Here is a 15132-nt window from a genome sequence, read left to right as displayed (position 1 = left end):
AGCAGATTGTGTGGATGAGGTGTTATTTGTAAATGAAATTTTAATGTTCATAGGTATGAGTAAAGGTGAAGAAATCCCTATAATTTTCGAGGATAATTCAGGAGCTATACATATAGCCCAAAAAGGTACATTTACAAAACGAAGCAGACACATTCGTGTTGCTGTGGATTATGTTAGGGATCTCATCTTAAGCAATGAACTGGTCATAAAAAAGGTAGAGTCGGCAAGGAATGTAGCCGACATTTTTACAAAGCCTTTGGGAAGGACCAAGTTCGAACTATTTCGTACTATGTTATGTTTAGTTTAACAAACATTAATTTTAATGATAATTATAACCTCGTGTCAAATGTTATGCCTAGTTGTATTTTCTTAGAAGATTTAAGAGTCATAAAAAGTAAGCTGTCATTCAGAGAGGGGTTTTGGTTTTAAAATTATTGGTAGAATTATTGCATTATTTTAGTATTTTATATTTACGCTAAGTAATTCTTTGAAATAAGAGAGGGTGTTGGAATATAGGTACCTATTCGTTGGTATTTCAAAGAAGTGCCGCCAGTGCAGTGTGTAGTTAGAAGGGACTGTGTGGTATTTGAGTGTGACGAATTGAAGTGTAATAATAATATAACACAATATGTGTAGTTTTTAAGTTTAAGATTTGGTTAGGTACATGGACAAATATTTGTACTATGAATCTCAGTATTGTAAAATATAGAGACCTGACAAGATGTAGTTGTTTTTCTCTCATTTTGCCGAACAATAATTCGTATTATAATTGAAAAATTAATTCAACGGAATAATTAGTAGATAAGCAATTTCTTATTGTAATTGAAATCAAGTTATAATGATCAACTTTAGGTATATTTGTCTGTTGTGATTTGAGATTAATTTTTTTGTCCGTTCACCCTCAACTTTTTCTCAAAATTGCATCTGATTGATGATTTAAAAAAAAAATCACAATTCAAAAATTCAGTCATTTTTGTGGAAAATAAAAGGGTCGAAAATTAATTTTCTAACCAGAGGCGCGGCGTTAGCGATCAAATTGAAATGAATACTTTCAAAATTTTAATCTTCGACTTTAAAATGTGAACACTCCCCAGGTGAAGAAATTCAGTAACAGAAAAAAATTTCGTGAGAAAAATTGATATGAGGAAATATACCTTCATCGCCTTAGCGATGATTAAATTAATCACCACCTTGTTAAGTTGCCAATACTATGTAATAGCAACTACGTACCATTAAGTTGCGTATGCATTTTAGTGCATTACTATTGATTGATACAAATGTACCAAGGTATCATCCCCTTTGTCATATAAATATAGATATGGCGAGCATATCTATACCTCTCTTGTCAATCTCCTTAATAACCACCATTTTTCTGTTTTCACATACGTTTACATTTTTTCTCTTCAAGTAAGTTAAATCGGGTACATTTTATAGGCTATAAAATGGTACAATACTTTTGATTTAACCTTTTCCTATCTCTTCTGTCCATTTTTTCTCTCCTTTCACCCCTGTACTTTTACTTCTCTCTTTACCCTTCGGATGTAATTTTTTTTACTTAAATTATTAATCAGGGGAAAGAGGAAGGTATTGTTGCCGTCTATAATTGAAGAGTGAAGGGAGACTTCACTCAAGATAACCAGAGAGAATTGTCCGATTACAGTTCATCAGTTCTCATATAACTCTTGTACATACAGTTGTCTTAAGAAAAGCTCTCCGAGCTTATTCTCTCTTATAATTTTTGTATAGTAAACTGGTGAAACTTAACATCTCTCTTTCTTCTAATATTTTAAATCTTACTAATTTTATTAAATTTATTTTCAATTAATATTAATAATAATTTTTGTGTGTTGTGCGAATCAATTTCTTATATTTTTCTTAATAATTTACATAATTTAGTAAATTCATTTTTGTAATTTTTTATATAACTTTAAATTGGTGTTGTTTCAGAAGTGAATTTAGTCGATTGTTACAATTTATCCAAGGTAAATTATTATAAATACGTAACAATAATTATTTCAATAAAGAGCTTAACTTATTCGAATCAATTTATTTTGAGAACATAACAATTCAATCAATTAAGTAAAATTAAAAATGAGTTCTAATTCGGTTCCAATTCCACCTACAAATGTGGAGATCATGAAGGATGAAAGCGTACGTAGTTCTTTAATTGAACTCGTGCATCCTATCCCAATTTTATGGGATATGTCAAGTGACTTATATGGAGCAACTAAAAGGAAAGTGAAGGATGAGAAGTGGGCTGCAATTGGTAGAGAACTTGACTGCCGAAGACAGCACCTCCACAGATTACAGTATATATTCGCAATACGCAAAAAATTTCAAAACTTTTCAGTTAAATGAAGAATTGCGGGATGATTTGGTGTGCACCACAACATTAATTCAATTAATTAAGTAAAATTAAAAATGAGTTCTAATTCGGTTCCAATTCCACCTACAAATGTGGAGATCATGAAGGATGAAAGCGTACGTAGTTCTTTAATTGAACTCGTGCATCCTATCCCAATTTTATGGGATGTGTCAAGTGACTTATATGGAGCAACTAAAAGGAAAGTGAAGGATGAGAAGTGGGCTGCAATTGGTAGAGAACTCGACTGCCGAAGACGGCACCTCCACAGATTACGGTATATATTCGCAATACGCAAACGATTTTAAAACTTTTCGGTTAAATGAAGAATTGCGGGATGATTTGGTGTGCACCACAACGTTAATTCAATTAATTAAGTGATGCTCTCAAATTAATTGATAGATACAACGTAACAGATGCAAACTACAAACGCGCCTTGGACAAACTAGATGAAGCATTTAAGAGTAAAGAAGATACCATCAGTGCTCTTTATGCAAAGTTGAAGGCACTCCCAACAGCCACCAACAGTGACGCAAGTTTACTAGCAAATTTCTATGAATTTGACAGTTTGCTCGGAGATTTAGAGGCTCATGGACAAGATCTTGACGCTTTTCCACTGTTATGTGACGAAGTACTATATTACAAATATCTGCTGTGGTTAATTCATCAAGCATGCGGGAAAGAACAATTACCAGTTTGACAGTTTCAAAAGGAAGTCGGCGAACATATGTATTAAAATACGCATGGGCATTCATGCTAACGTGCCAAAGACGTCAAATACGCCAAAAGAAAAAAATGTAGCAACGATGTCCGCTGTAACATTAACAAAAAACTGTCAAGGTATTGGTATCTACAAACCTCACTCGACATACCTACCCACTACTACTGGAAGAAATGGTTAAGAGATCTCAAATTATACTTTGCCGCGGAGAAAATCACTACAGTTACAGTAAAAAAAAAGCAAAGTTACTATTCTACTGTACATTTGTTGAAAATATTTTTAATAGTTATCTGTGTCGTATCTTCGATACTGATGAGTTAGTATCGAAATTATTGTTACATATACCGTTTTTTTTTGTCTGAAGTTGATGGAATAATTACTCGCTTCAACAATTTGCGTGCAGCCGATCAGATACCGTGGTGCATGGAACAAGTGTTGGAGAACTGTTTGTTAAACATCATAAGACATGATAGGTAAGTTTTTTTTTAGTTTTTTTCCAAATAATCATTATTTTGATCGCATTTTTTCTTTAAAATTTTTCACCTAAAAAAAAAACGTTTATTTTGATTAATTAGTCATTTTTTTAAAATTGATATTGACGATTAATTTACGATTTTTTTTTTAAGATGACGATCATGGGATCGAATTTCAGCTTAATCAAACCTCTGAAGTTTTAATGTGTCAAGAAAACCGGACAGCATCGTTAGAAAACGATCATCAATACGAAATGGGTTGATCTCTTTAATACATTCGAGCTTCCTGAATTAGATACAACAGCAAATGAGAACAAATATACTCAAGCTGTTGTTTTACTTACAAAGCACATGAACCCTACACACAATGACTTATATGAACGTTGTATGCTTTGTAAAGTGAAGCAAGATAAAAGTGAATCGTTTTCACAATTCCTCACTCGTGTGCGTACACAAAGCAAACGATGTGGCTTAGAGAATTTAACAGTTGACCACTACTTACTTGAACAGGCCATTGATGGCTGTTCCTTTGAAGAAATTTGTAAGGAACTACTTAAAAAGGGCTTACAATCTCTAGCTGAGGCAGAGAAGCTTGCGAACACCATTGAAGCTGTTAATGATCAATACTCTCAGTGTAAGGAAGACGTGAAACCTTCTACTACCACTGAACCTGATACAATTAAACGAGTACCTGATAATAAAAAGAGGCCAGAGTACAAACGCCAAGTTACAAAACATCCCATCCTCGTCGCCATTTGTAACGATCGGATAATTAAGTCATATTTTACCGAACAATAATCATTCAAACACGCACGTAGAAACGTAGTATATTAGACTAACTATACAAAATAGCGTGCTTAGGCTAAGAACAATAAGAAAATCATGAAGCCTAAACTTTATAGGCTTTATGGTGGTTCGTACTGATACCATACGTACATAACCCCTAACTTCACAGTGAGACAGTTTCATAGCCACAAACTTTTAAAAGGTAGTCAAAACTTCAAAGATTGGGATAATATGGTATGCCTGGAACTGAGAGCTGCGAACCTCTACCCTTTTATTCAATCGGAATGCGGTATGTATATCAATATATCCCCATCTAGGAGAGTAATGTGTGATGCTCAGGTCGTACAATACTTACATGCATCCATAACCTTTCCAATCAGCAAATGAATAAATCACATACCTAATGTCTTCCAAACTTACACAGAACTCAAGAAACTTTTGCTCGGAATGATTTTCACAACTACGTTGATTTGCATAACAGAATGCAATACTTGAAGTTCCAAATTAATTACAATGTAGATTGTTTCATCGCGGAGTTTGATCGTCTTATAGAAGATAATAAATAGGTCTATAGGTACTAACTTCCCTGAGAAGCATGTTTGCTCCTTGTTTCTCAGTAAGATCGAGGGATGCAAAGAGCCAAGATCTCAGTTTTTTTCGTTTTATTTGGCAATCACATCTTTACCTGCCAACACAGCTATGCTCCATTATATCAAACAAAAGTTTCAAAACACTGCTAAAACTTTAACAGCTTCCATGGCATTTAAAAACAACACAAATACAAATACAGCCAAATGTAAACAAGATGAACTGAAACCAGAGGAGAATGCAGTGACAAGATGTGTGAAAAGAGCTAAACCCATTCCAGAAAAAAACGTTATCAACAGTACTTCCAATGGCAAGCCTTCAAAACCCCTACACAAAAAATACACACAAACTCAGCTGGAGCAGCTAGCTAAAATGTTCAAGGAGGAAAAAAAGAAGGTACAGAGTAGGAAGTGCAGTGACTACTTCCACACTCACACAGAATGCCCCAATCCTGGACACTTGTGCTTCAAGTGTTGCTTTATTTTTTGATTGTTTTTGTATTTTGCTTGATTTTCAGTTTTCAATTTTCATGTTCAAAATCTCAAATTCGACCTCATACTTTGAAATTATCATTAAGTATTCCATTTAAAAAATAAAACATGAAAATATTTAATTATTAATAATTAATATATTATAGATAATTATTTTATAAATAATATTGTTATTAAAAAAATTTAAATTTGAAAATGAAAAACGTAATTTTCAGAATCAATGCTGCCTCTGTTGCTGTTCTCACTATTCCAATTCCATTTGACCAAATTTTTCATTTTTTTATTTTTCCCTCTGAATTTTTGGAAGTCAATTATGAATTTTTTCAACTTTCATACTTTTGAGTTCAAAAATCTCAAGCTTCAGTTTTTTTAAATTTCCATTTTCCAATACAATATACTAATTTTAATTACCTTATTCTACTCTAGGGATCAAAGTCATCAAATACACCTCGAAACAAAACACCCCAAGGAGTATGAAAAACGAGAAGTTGGAGATCGCCAATTTTGAAACAAAAATGTGTTGAAAACTATGAAGAGGCAAGCAAAAAAGAGGAAGACTGATCCAGAACAAAGTGAAAATCCAACGAATGCCTCAAGCTTGCCATCAACAAGTAGGATGTCTATTGTCTAACCAACAAACTGACAAAAATACTACTTCAGCTACTTCAAAACCCAGTTCATCTGAGAACCAGTCTCATAAGTTGAAATTGAATCAAAAAGCTATGATTGATTTTTATGAAAAATCAAGCAGCAATGTTTGTCTCAAGAAAGAAGATATTTAAAATGAAATAGTAGAATGGGTAACTAGAAATGGTCGTCCATTTACATTTTACACTGCTTGAAGATGCTGGGTTTAGAAATTCATGTATCCAATATTTGAAAACTTATGCATAGATGTACAGTTTACATGTGCAGTAAATGCTGGTTATGTTGTTATACATTATAGCGGAAAAATTAGTAAATAATTTTTCATTGTAATTGAAATTAAGTTTATGCCTAATTTTTTTTAATAGAAACTAACTAAGAAGTTTGCACGCCTTCTTTCAGACAAGAAACCAGAAAACATAGCCAGGTTTGAGTTCTATTCTTAAAAAAGCATACAATACATAGACATAATCCATTTCATCATCCTTGTTATGTGAACAGAGGGCAGGAAAGACTGTTCACATACATAGAATCATGCAGTTGGCCATGCCATAGCAAGCATCATCAAAACTACTCAAAGTACCTTACAGATCTGTTAGATAAAAAGTTTGACCAAAATCAACTTCCCCCATGGATAAATTTTGATAAATCATCTGTGACAATACTGTTATTTATGGATAAAATGGGCACAGTCTGGTATTATCCAAGATCATTCCCAGTCCTACTAAATTCAGATAGGGAATTACTGAAAAAAGAGGCGACAAAGATACTAGAATCAAGAAACTTGACTTGGGAAGAATTTGAGAAGTATCTTCAGAATGCATTTGGAACCATATAAGGAGTCAGTAATAGGATATTCAGCTTAAGGCCGACTTCACAGTAGCCTGAACTATGCTGAGAAGAGAATGATCATGAGAGACCTGTTAGATATGGGATCATTTTTGGGAGAAGGCCCTAATGAATTTTTCAAAAATCTTAGAAATGAATTAGCAAAAGACATTATTGATAGGTTAGTTAACCAAACAATTACCAACCTACACAGATATAGACCATATTTTGAGAAACTTACATTCTTTTTTGCCAACTTTTGGATAAATAAGAAACCTGACATATGTGGGAGATCAGGTTTTTGGACTCTCAAAAATGCATATACCACACAAGGAACAATTGAAGCATACATTTCCAAAACGCACTAAGTCCATTTTCAAAGATTCTGAGGTTGCAAAGCCATCTAGCATAAACTTGCGGCCCAAAATGGCTGATTTTTTGATATGTTGTGCCCATGGGTCTTTGCTACAACATTGTACCAAGTACCATGAATTTCTTATCAATATTTTTTTGGACTTAGTGCGTTTTGGAAACGTATGCTTCAATTATGTCATGTAGGGTATATTATATTGTACACAAGAAAAGTTGTGGTAGTTAGATTTAAAGATGATGAAATGTTAAGAGAACTAGAGTTGTCAAAAACTGAAGAAGGACATTTCACTATTATGAAATAGGGTTTCTAAAAATGCAAATCCTAAAATAGATGTATTGTAAAATATTGCATAGATTTAAGTTGAATGAATTATGAATTTGTAAGATATAATATTCCTTAAAATAGACTTTTTCATAAACAATTTGTCATGTAAAACAGTATATTAGATAAGAAATTATTTTCAGATGAAAACCCATCTCATCCTGTTAATTACATCCATAATCAAAGTCCAGGCCCAGAAAACTGAGGTCATAAATAGGAGATACTTCAAAGTTATTCCCTTAATACCTACTGTTTTACCAATACCAATCAGCAGACAGACGAAGTACCAATTTACAAAATACTGATAAATTTGTTGAAACGGTATTACTTAATACCAAAATACCAATACTGAAATAATTTTCAATGGTATTATTTTGGTACCTATTTTGAATTTTCATATTGAAAAACTTGTAATATAACTCCAAAATCGAGCCAATCAAGATGTTTAAAAATAAAAAAAATTTCAAGTCCCAAAAAATTTTTAAAAATATTGAAGTTTTTGATTTTTTTATTATTTTGTCTTGAATTTTCATCCTTAACTTCCTTAAGTATTGAACCTAGGTAGGAGATATGGTCAATTTTGGCCTAAGAACACACTTTTCAATTCGGTATTATATTGGTACAATACCAATACCAATACCAGATACCAAAAAAAAATCCAAATACCAATACCTAAATAACATTTGTATTGGAAAATACCGAAATACCAATACCATCTTGGGTACTGTATGCTAAATACCAATACCGTTCATGTTTATCCGTATACAGCCCTGGTGGAACTTATGCCAGAGTAATGGAAATATCAAGGGTGGAATGTGCCGGAAAGTGATTAATTTTTACTGGAATATTGGTAAAATTTCATTGTGTTGTTTTTTTTAATCTTTCTTGCTGGAATTATAGAAGTAAGATTTGTGTTTTGTTTTTTTTTTACTTTTTTTTTATCAAATTTTGTACATTAGAATTCAGGAATCGAAGTCATTGAATTTAAAAACACACCTCAAAACAAAACACCCCAAGGAGTATGAAAAACTCATTAACGTGGAAAATGAGAAGTTGGAGATCACCAATTTTGTGTTGAAAACTATGTAGAGGCAAACAAAGAAAGGAAGACAACTGATCCAGAACAAAGTGAAAATCCAACTTGCCATCAACAAGTAGGATGTCTAACCAACAAACTGATACAAATACTACTTCAGCTACTTCCAAATCCAGTTCACCTGAGAACCAGTCTCATAAGTTGAATCAAAAAGCTATGATTAGTAATGTTTGTCTCAAGAAAGAAGATGTAATTGAAATTAAGTTTATGCCTATGATTAATTTTAGGTATTCAATAATGATTGAAACTTTTATTTTAGGTATATTTTCATATTTTGTCTATGTCAAATTGTCAATTGAGATTAATTTTTCTGTCTGTTCCACCCAACTTGCATCTGATGATTTCAAAATTCAGTCATAGTAGGTAATTTTTGGTTAATTTTTATTGAAAATTACAAATAACTTGACAATCTCAGTCAGTATGACTACCATCCCTACCACTACAACCTCAAGCATGATATTTAACATTAACACAGTCCATTACCCATTTTCAACACATTTTACGTAAGTAGGTACTGTCAACATCATTATATTTTTCCTCCCTACATAAACGTGTTAAATTCGTTAAAATAAAACAAAACCGTATCAAAACCATTCCACTCGTAATAAGCATTAGGTTTTTACCACAACGATGATTTTCAATGTCCACAAATACATACATAGTTAGAAAATCGCAAAATAGAAATACCTTCGTACACAGATGGCACCATGATAATAAAAGACGGATAATATACACTATAAAATGGAGCCATTCGAATATTATTATTATAATATGACGGATTAAGTATTACTTCCACTCGAGCAAATTCTTTCATCGGACTATCGTTTGGGTGATAATAACAACAGTGATTCTTACCACCGAGTATGATTTCCATGCTTTTCCCCTTTCTCTATCTCATTCGTATTCGAGCTTTTCTCTCACTTTCTCTCGCGTCTTTGTTCGCAGCAGCATCGCAGCTTCTCTTTCTCGACATTTTCATCACGCTACAAATTTTCGTATACCGTGAAAACTTTAACCGTACAATTTGAATAAAAGCTGCGATGTTTTACGCTTTTGTGATTCTCAATGGCGAGATTTCACGATGAAATAATTTTCAGTATCTTTAATTTGTTAGTATTATTTATATTATTGTTGTTCCATATGCGATACCTACCTATACTTTATTATATAGTGATGGTATTTTTCCTCGTAATATTGGAATTACATAAATACACCCAATGAAACGCGATAGGTACTCTTCATCGCTTGTGTGAGAGATACGTAAGGTTAAGTAGGTACCTATCTACACAACTTGATTGTTGTACACGTTCTCGTAGTTCCTTTTTTCCGAACTTAGTCAACGAGATATTGAAAAATGAGAATTGTAATCGTAACATTAGGTATTTACAAGTGTGTGTGGAGTATTTTACATACGGATACGTGTATTGGATTTATTCTCACAGATTATTATTATGTTTTTTCTACGTGTAAGTACTATTCAAAGCACGAGAGAGCGATCTTCCCAACCCCCTTTTTTTTGGGATGCGTGTCGTCGTTGGAGAAGGATTTAACAAAACGTGCCCCCCACACCCTTTTCGTGTTTTCTCTCGTTATACATATAAAAGGGTAATCAAATTATACGATTGATTGCGTCGATAATAAACAGACATTCTCATTAAGCTTCGACGATCATTCACAACCCAGCAAGTTCCTCTCCCTTCGTCCCTGTTCTATTCGAAATTTACGCATCTATCGAGTCGGAATTACCTTCGCAGATTGAATAAGATTGAGAGCGAGGTAGGATGGAAATGAAAACGTTGGCTATATTAATTCATACAGCTCACTAGAGAACTGTACGTTTGAGAGGGAGGAAGGACGAGCTGTAAGCTACGTCTGAAAACTTCTTCAAAATTAAATATTTCAGATTTTCAATGTTACGCAGCATGATCGAGAAAATTTAGGACAAAATGTGTTGTAGCCAAACCCTCGAAAAATCATGAGAAAATGTGCTAGGTACTTTTTTTCGAAAAATGGAGATCAGATTATTATGAAACATGAAGAGGAAGGAGAGAAAATGAGTTGATGAAAAAAATCAAGTCCGAATTGGTAAATGAGCACTTTTGGAAAACAATAAAATTTCATTATTTTAACCAAAGTTTGAATAAAGCCAGTGAGAGGGAAAAGCATTGGAGAGGGTCAGATTGGGAAAAACCGGTCCAATAAGAACCTCTTCGAACAAAAATAAAAAGAATCTTCCCAAAAAGTTTCATTCATTCGCGAACGATTCGATGAATTTATTTAAATCGTTCGTGAACGAACCATTCAAGAACGACGTTCGACGTTCATAATTTTATTACAACAGTGCCATTTAGAAAAATGCCCAAGAAATGATTCATTCGTTCGTTATTGATTGATCTTGAAATCAAATCAGTCGTTCGCGAAATAATATAATTTTTACGATGATTCTAAAAAAAAAAAAAAAAAAGTAATCTAAAATGATTTGTAATTTGAACGAACTGAGATTCGAATCAGTCGTTCGCGAACGATTCGATGAATTTATGTATATCGTTCGTGAACGAATCATTCAAAAACGACGTTTACAATTTTATTATAACAGTGATATTTAGAAAAATACCTAAGAAATGATTCATTCGTTCGTTAGTGATCGATCTTGAAATCAAATCAGTCGTTCGCGAACGACTTACATAATTTTTTTGATGATTATTCTAAAAAAAAAAAACAAAAAAAAAACAGGCACATCTGAAATGATTCGTAATTTGAACGAACTAAGATTCGATTCAGTCGTTCGTGAACGCCAATATTTCTTAGAATGAATCAATCATGAACAACTTTGTGATTTCAAGAATTTTTCCCACAATAACGATAGCAAAAGAATCTTTCAAAAAAATGTATTATTCGTTCGCGAACAATTCGAGAAACTTATTTAATCGTTCGTAAACGAATCATTCAAGAACGACGTTTATACCTTAACTACAAAATTCGATGATAATTAGAAAAATTCCTAAGAAATGATTCATTCGTTCGCGAACGACTATATAATTTTTTACGATGACGATTCTAGAAAAAAATACACATAAAATGATTCGTAATTTTGAACGAATTGAGATTCAATTCAGTCGTTCATGAACGACAATTTTTCTTGGAATGAATCATTCATGAACGACTCTTTGATTCAAAGAATTTTTCCCACATGAATAATATACATATAAAAGCGAAATAATATTTTTTTAAAATGTTTCATTCGTTCGCGAACGATTCGAAGAATTTATTTACCCGTTTGTGAACGAATCATTCAAGAACGAAGTTTATAATTTACTTACTTTATTACGACGACGGTGATATTTGAAAAAATGCCGAAATGATTCATTCGTTCGTTCGTGATCGATCTTCAAATCGAATCAGTTGGATGTGAACGACTTCAAAATTTTTTTACGATAATGATTCCAAATAAAAATTCACCTAAAATGATTTGTAATAATTTAAAACGAACTGAGATTCGATTCAGTCGTTCGTGAACGAAAATAGTCCACAAAATAAATCGTTCATGAACGACTCTGTGGCTCTGAAAATTTTTCTCACAACAAAAGAATCTTTTTTAAAAAAGCTTCATTTGTTCACGAACGATTCGAGAAATTTATTCAATCGTTCGTGAACGAATCATTCAAAAATGACGCTTATACTCTTATTACAACAGTGTGGTACCTATTCAGAAAAATGCTTTAGAAATGATTCATTCGTTCGTCTGTGAACGATGTTGAAATCGAATCATTCCTCAGTCGTTCGTGAACGACTTTCATAATTTTTTTACGATGATGATTCTGAAGAAAAATACACCTAGAATGATTTGTAATTTAGAAAGAACTAAGATTCGATTCAGTCGTTCGTGAACGACAATTGTTTTTCAAAATGAATCATTTACGGACGACGTTTATAACGTTTCACTACAATTCGATGATGATTGTAAAAATGCCTAAGAAATGATTCATCATTCGTTCGTTATTGATCGATCTTAAAATCGAATGATGTACTCGTATGTATGTGAAAAACTGTTCATTCGTTCGTTTGTGAATGATCATAAAATCGAATCAGTGACTTTCTAAATTCCAGTTACGTTGATAATTCTAAAAAAAAATAAAAATCCACAAGAAATGAATCATAATCCATTCGTATTTCGTTCCATCAAGAATAAATTCGAACTGAATCACGTTCGCGAACGATGTTATCCTCAAAACGAATCGTTTGCGAACGACTTTAAGAATTTATTTCAGAACAAAGATAGTATGTATGCAGATAGTTGATTACAAACAAAATCTTCCTAAAATGCTCAAGTCGTTCGCTAAACGATTCGAGAATTCAATAATTCGTTTGTGAACGATTCCAGAATCGATTCAGTGAACAATATTCCTCACCGTCACCTTAAATCACTCGTGATCGTGAAACTTCACAATTTGTTAAACGTTGATTATTCAGAAAATATTCATCCAATCGAATCATTTCGTTCATTACTCATTAGAGAACGATTTGAGATCAGATTTTTAGAAATGCTCATGATATGATACTCGTACCTGAGAATGAATCATTCACGAACGATTTCAAAAACTCCCCTCCCTAAAACGATACGATACCCTACCCACTACTAGAGAAATCTGCCAACAAGAATTTATTCATTCGTTTGAGAACGATTTTAGATTTGAATTCAGTCGTTTGTTAATGACGTTGTTCCTTAATGTTGATGAATCATTCTCGAACAACTTTCATAATTTAAATTCAACGATCGATTCTTAAAAAAAAAAAAATGAATTAAGATTAAATTCAGTTGTTTGTGAAGTACAATATTTTTTAGAACGAATCATTCACGAACGAATCCTAAAATTTTTCCGCTACAGCAATACTACGAAAATCTGTTCAAAATAATTCATTCGTTCGTTCGCGAACGATTTGAGAATTGATTCAGTCATCTGTGAACGACTTCGTCCTCGAAAGTCGAATCTAACCTAAATCTAACCACAATTCATTTTCGAACAAACGAACGAATCATTCCAGGTGTCTTCTTCTTACTCCTAATCATGAATCGTTCACAAACGACTTTCACGATTTTTTATAAGGATAGATCGCATAGTGGGCTGTGAGCACCCTCAACACAGGCGTAATTCAAAAACTTGCAATAAACCCAAAAACAATTGTAAAATGGTATCCTCCCTTATGTTTTAGGGGTCGCAGAATACGAATTTGACAATATCTTCTTTGAAGGGGTGAGGGTGGGGAGGGGTCAGAGGGGTCAAAAATTCAAAATTTTACCATAATGACGTGTGATATGTCGAAATGTATGTTTTCGAGGGTGCAGATCACGAATCTGATAATATTTTTTTCGTAGGAGTGAATAGGGGGGGATGAAGGGGGTGAAAACTCTGAGAAATTCAAAATTCGATTTTAATGACGTGTGATATGTCGAAATGTATGTTTTCGAGGGTGTGGATCACGAATCTGATAATATTTTCTTCGTAGGGGTGAATGGTGGGGGATGAAGGGGGTGAAAAATTCAAAATTTGACCATAATAATGTGTGATATGTCGAAATGTATGTTTTCGAGGGTGTAGATCACGAATCTGATAATATTTTTTTCGTAGGGGTGAGTATTGGGTGATGAAGGGGGTGAAAACGGCGAAAAATTCGAAATTTGACCATAATGATCTTTCTCAAAAGTCAAAAGTTTCCCATAAAATCCACATACCTATTAGGCAATTTTCAAACCATCGACCTCTTCTCAAGCTGATCAATTGATACTAATTCGCCATGTTTTTTTTTGTTTTTCACTTTACAGTGGCTCGAAAACGTCGCAAAGAAGGCAAAATCCGACGACAGCGGACCACGTTCACCAATGAGCAAACACTAAACCTAGAAAACGAATTCCGTATCAACGAGTACATTTCGCGAAACCGCAGATACGAGCTGGCCGAATGTTTGAGATTGACTGAGACGCAGATCAAAATATGGTTCCAGAATAGACGTGCTAAAGATAAACGAATCGAGAAAGCTCAACTGGACCAACAATACAGGTACCTAACCTACATATAACCTCACGTCAGATTGGTTCCCAAATTCTTCCAATTTCGAATCGATTCACATTGAACTGTTTGGTTGTTTCTGTTGTTTAGGAATTTATTGCTGAATCAGCGTTATTTCACATCGCCAATTGCATATCACAATAATTCGACGTCCTGTGCCACAGAATTTACGTGAATGAACGATCTCCGAAGTTGCGAGAAGAGAAAATTTTTCGGACACTCTGTACGTGAACATCGATGGCTCGCGCCCTTATATCTATCTATTCGTATTATTGTACAAATACAATTGTATCATATTTGTTTCCATTCGCTGTTGTTATACATTTCTTCTACGAACGAAGCCAACTAAATCGCATCGTCAATTTCACGAACGTTTAGTTCGT

At 33.3% G+C, this 15132-nt stretch overlaps 1 protein-coding gene across 1 annotated transcript in view; it reads right to left on the bottom strand.

The window, feature by feature from the left end:
- Positions 1 to 15132, bottom strand: part of LOC135838709 (phosphoglycerate mutase 1-like) — an 81506-nt gene that overhangs the window by 48875 nt on the left and 17499 nt on the right. The gene's annotated exons all lie outside the window — the stretch shown is intronic.

This window comes from Planococcus citri, chromosome 1 (assembly GCF_950023065.1).
Source record: "Planococcus citri chromosome 1, ihPlaCitr1.1, whole genome shotgun sequence".
Classification (NCBI taxonomy): Eukaryota; Metazoa; Arthropoda; class Insecta; order Hemiptera; family Pseudococcidae; genus Planococcus; species Planococcus citri.
The sequence above is the reverse complement of the archived record's forward strand: the minus strand, read 5'-3'. Positions and strand labels throughout refer to the sequence as shown.